At 37.3% G+C, this 5358-nt stretch overlaps 1 protein-coding gene across 1 annotated transcript in view; it reads left to right on the top strand.

Annotated features, from left to right (window-relative positions):
• HERC4 (HECT and RLD domain containing E3 ubiquitin protein ligase 4) overlaps window positions 1-5358 on the top strand; it is a gene marked incomplete at its 3' end in the record, with an annotated part of 118366 nt that overhangs the window by 55280 nt on the left and 57728 nt on the right. The gene's annotated exons all lie outside the window — the stretch shown is intronic.

Genomic DNA, 5358 nt, shown 5'->3' on the forward strand with positions numbered 1-5358 from the left:
ATATATATATATATATATATATATATTTGTGTGTTGTATCATTCCAAAAACTAATTTTATGGCAGAAGGACTAACAATGTTACTACTTTTTCAAATTCAGCCTATCAGATAATCATTCATCGTAATATTCTAAGATAAGTAACTTTTTATGTCTATTTAGTTTTAAGAAATGCTAATTCTATTAATCTTGTGTATTCCTCTCTCAGAAGACAGTAGCTAGTGATATTTGTTCATTGGAAGTTTGAGTGTACATTATTTTTAACAAAATTAGATAGTTGTAAATATCCCCAAAGTAAAATATTTTTTTTTCCCTTGATTTAAGTTACAATACATGTTCCATATCCATATGTCTTGCTTTTCTGGAAGAATTTCTTGGAAATAGTAAATAGATTAAGATTGCTTTATGAAGCAGTTTTCTGTACAAAACCTACACTAGGAAAATGACATTAGGAAATATTTTAAAACCAACGTTTAAAAACAGAATAAGTGGAAAGACATGCCATGTTTATGGATATGAGGATACTTCCATAAAGATGTCATATTTTTTATAAGTTCTTTGCAAATGTATTATGTAAATCACATACTAATACACATTGATTTAGCAGTCCCACTTTTAGGAAACTACCCCAAAGATGTGAAATTATGAATGCACAGGACCATTTATTGTGGCATGTTAATAGCAAAAGACTAGAAGAAATCCAAATCCAAATGTTCATGAGTTAAATAAATTGTGGTACATCCCTATAATGAAGTACAGTAAAGTGTAAAACAGAAGGAGGAAGATTTCTATTTTATGTTGTAGAATGATTTCTAGGATATATTGCTGAGTGAAAAGAGCAAGTCTTTTTGTAAGAAAGTGACCAAAATATGAACATATATCACATGCCTTGTTTGTTTGTTTTGGAGATGGTCTCACTCTGTCATCCAGGCTGGAGTACACTGGTACAATCTTGGCTCACTGCAACCTCCTGCCTCCCAGGTTCAAGCGATTCTCATGCCTCACCCTCCCAAGTAGCTGGGATTACAGGCGTGCACCATCACACCCAGCTATTTTTTGTAGAGACAGGGTTTCACCATGTTGGCCAGGCTGGTCTTGAACTCCTGACCTCAAGTAATCCACCCACCTTGGCCTCCCAAAGTGCTGGAATTACAGGTGTGAGCCACCATGTCTGGCCATATGTTTTTAAAAATACAATAAATTAAAAATTAATAGCCAGAACAAATGTGCCTTGCCTTACAATTTTTGACTTTGGAATCTAGAAACTATTACATGTAATTGAGAAGGAAAATTATGGCTGGGTGTGGTGGCTCACGCCTGTAATCCCAGCACTTTGAGAGGCCAAGGCGGGCAAATCACAAGGTCAGGCATTCGAGACTGGCCTGGCCCACACGATGAAACCCCCTCTCTACTAAAAATACAAAAAATTAGTCAGGTGTGGTGGCAGGCACCTGTAATCCTAGCTACTTGGGAGGCTGAGGCAAGAGAATCGCTTGAACCCTGGAGGCAGAGTTTGCAGTGACCTATGATCGCACCACTGTACTCCAGCCTGGGCAACAGAGCGAGACTCCATCTCCAAAAAAAAAGTAAAATCATATATATATGTAAGTTATGTAAATATTAATCCTTAAAATTGAAAACTAATAAGTTAGTGGCACAATTACACAAGAAAGAATTATTTTAGGTAATTTTAAATTACAGCATTTTGCAGCACATCACCGGGGGAAATACACTAAGGATAAACTGAATCCACAAAGAAATCTTAAACTGCATTCTTTTTGTTTTCTTTTTTTTCTTTGTTGTTGTTGTTGTTGTTGTTTTGTTTTATTTTTAAGTGTCAGGGTCTTATTTTGTTACCCAGGCTGGAGTGCAATGGCGCGATCTCGGCTCACCGCAACCTCCGCCTCCTGGGTTCAGGCAATTCTCCTGCCTCAGCCTCCTGANGATGGAGTCTTGCTCTGTCGCCCAGGCTGGAGTACAGTAGCCCACGGCAACCTGCACCTCTTGGGTTCAAGCAATTCTCCTGCCTCAACCTCCTGATTAGTTGGGACTACACCCCTAGCTAATTTTTTTGTATTTTTAGTAGAGACAAGGTTTCACCACGTTGTCCAGGCTGGTGTCAAACTCCTGACCTCAAGCAATCTATCTGCCTCAGCCTCCCAAAATGCTAGAATTACAGGCAAGAGCCACTGCACCCATCCCTTAAACTACATTCTGTAATTTTTTTTTTTTTTTTTCTGAGATGGAGGCCTCATTCTGTTGCTGAGGTTGCAGCGCAGTGGCAGTCATAGTGCACTGCAGCTATGTCCAAATTCTTGGGCTCAAGCAGTTCTCCCACCTCAGCTTCCTGAGTAGCTGGAACTACAGGCATGCACCACTATGCCTGGCTAATCTTTTTATTTTTTGTAGAGTTGGTGTCTCGCTTTGTTGCCCAGACTGGTCTCGAACTCCTGGTTTCAAATGAGCCTCCTACCTCAGCCTCCCAAAATGCTGGGGTTACAAATGTGCATTTTGTAGTCTTATTATTAGAAGTAAATTTGCTATTGTCATTTTTCCAATGTATTACATATAAACAGGCGAAAGCAAAAAAGTAGTTATTTTACTGTATTAGAAACTATGATTTTCAGCTTAAGAGAAAAGAGATAGGCATAAAACTTTAGGAATTGAGTTAAAACCTTGTGATCTTTACTTTGAATCACAAGTATTAGTATGGCCTCTTCATTTGTTTTTCTCTAAGAATATGTTTTTGTTGTTTTGTTTTTGTTTTTGTTTACTATAACCACTGAAAGGTCCTAGAAGTAATGAACCATGTGCAATCTGGACACAATGGTAATGCCTTGATTGTTGCAGATTCTCTATTAAAAGGAACCAGGACTTCTTAGAGAAGAGTCTGATCTCATGTCTGTGGCAAAAAAATATTTATAAGAACACCTTTGGGCACTTTGTGGTATAAAAAAGCAAAAATTACTACTGTCATGTCAGAAGGACAACTTGAAGGAGGTTTCACCGGATATCGAGAAGAAATAATGACTGCAAAAAATGGAAAACGTCAGATTTATTATTAAAAATCCATGAGTTTGTGATGATACTCTCTTCCCCCAAATCAATATAAGCAAAACTTATTGCTTACCTTTGGAGGTTGCTAGGACAGCACTCATTTTTTTTCATTGGTGAATAGTGGGAAAGAATCAAGTTTTCAGCCTTTCATTTGCAAATTGTATTTTAGGGTAACTTAATAAGTTCTTTAGAGAAGAATTCTAGCTCATAACTCTAGGAAAAATAATAAAACTAGAAAAATCACCATTTTACACTCTCTGATAAGTAATGGATCTAGGCAAAGAACATTGAGCCTAATGGGGATGTATCAGGCTGACACACTTTGACTTACTTATTTTTATTTGTTATGTTTTATTTTATTGTTATTTTTTGAGACAGAGTCTCACTGTGTTGCCCAGGTTGGAGTGCAGTGGTGTGATCTTAGCTCACCGCAGGCCTCTGTCTCCCGGGTTCAAGCAATTCTCCTGCCTCAGCCTTCTGAATAGCTGGGATTACAGGCATACACCACTACGCTTGTATTTTTAGTAGAGACGGGGTCTCAGCATGTTGGCCAGGCTGGTCTCAAACTCCTGACCTCAAATAATCTGTCTGCCTTGGCCTCCCAAAGTGCTGGGATTATGGGCGTGAGCCATCGTGCCAGACCCAACTTAATTATTTTTAACTTTACTAACAAAACAGACATATGCTTTGTGAAATGGTGCAATAAAATAGGTAAATTTAAATATGGCCTGGTTATTAGATGATATTAAGAAATTAGTATTGATTTTGTGAATGTGATAATAGTATTGTGGTTATATACTCTTATCTGTTAGAGATATATGCTGTTGAAGATACACATTTGTGGGTGAAATGATTTGATGACCACAATTTGCTTTAAAGTACTTGAGTGCTTTTTGTTTTGTTTTAAAATACTCCAGAAGGGAAAGGGAGACACCAGTGAAACAAACAAACCAACCTTTTGCCAGTTATTGAAACTTAGTGATGGTTTTATGGTGATTTACTATATTTTCTCTTTACTTTTGTATATTTGCTTGACATTTTCTATGATTAAAAAAGAAAAATGAATATTCTCATGTAACAGTAGGTAATGATGCTATTAAATGATGAAAGCAGAATATAAAGTTGCATATATAGCTATAACTACGAAGAAAAGCAGTTGAGCTGAAAAATACTAATTGTGATTGTGTTGCCATCATAGATTTTTTCTAATGCAGAACTTCTAATTTAGTTATATGTTACATGTTTTGTTTGTTTGTTTTGAGACAGAGTCTCGCTCTGTCACCCAGGCTGGAGTGCAGTGGCATGATCTTGGCTCATGGCAACCTGTGCCTCCTGGGTTCAAGTGATTATCCTGCGTCAGCCTCCCAAGTAGCTGGGACTACAGACACCTGCCATCACACCTAATTTTTGTTATTTTTAGTAGATACGGGGTTTCGCCACATTGGCCAGGCTGGTCTCGAACTCCTGACCTCAAGTGATCTACCCGCCTAAGTTATTTTTATAAGAAGAGTTTTTTGTAAAGACACCTCTATATCATTGTAACTGCATGCTAAAAATTACTATAAGGCCACTCATGGTGGCTCATGCCTGTAATCCCAGCACTTCAGGAGGCAGAGGCAAGAGGATTAATTTAACCCAGGAATTTGAGACCAACCTGGACAACACAGGAAGATGCCATCTCTACAAAAAAGTAAAAAATTAGCCAGACATGGTGGTGCATGCCTGCAGTCCCAGCTACTTAGGAGGCTGAGGTGGGAGGATCACTTGAGCCCAGGAGGTTAAGGCTGCAGTGAGCCGTGATCATGCCACTATACTGAAGCCTGGGTGACTGAGCAAGACCCTGTCTGAATAAATAAATAAGTAAATAAAAATTGTTATATTTGTGCATTCTGGTTATATGCACTCTTTGCAGATTATTTATGTAAGGCAATAACTACCTTGGAAAGGGAAGATGATACCATTTTTAGGTTTTGTGAAATCTTATATATGTACTTGGAATTCAGCAAGACAGTATAATGATAGTGAAAGGCAATGCAAATAATTATTTGTGTCTCTAGTGACTACTTTAAATATTTTATAATGGTGAAAACATCATTACCTGGAGTTCTCATAGTTTTATGACATTTTACTTTGATAGAGCCAGCTGCCATCTCTCTGTCAAATTGTGAAGACAGTTTGTAGAAGATAAAAAAAACTGAGTTTATATTAAAGATTTGGACTTTTAACTTATTTTCCTGTTATTTTCTTTTATAATTCCTTCTAATGGTAAGGGGTTTTGTTTCTTTTCTTTTTTTTTTTTTTTT

The sequence above is a fragment of the Cebus imitator genome, unplaced genomic scaffold (assembly GCF_001604975.1).
Source record: "Cebus imitator isolate Cc_AM_T3 unplaced genomic scaffold, Cebus_imitator-1.0 Scaffold499, whole genome shotgun sequence".
In the NCBI taxonomy this organism is placed as follows: Eukaryota; Metazoa; Chordata; class Mammalia; order Primates; family Cebidae; genus Cebus; species Cebus imitator.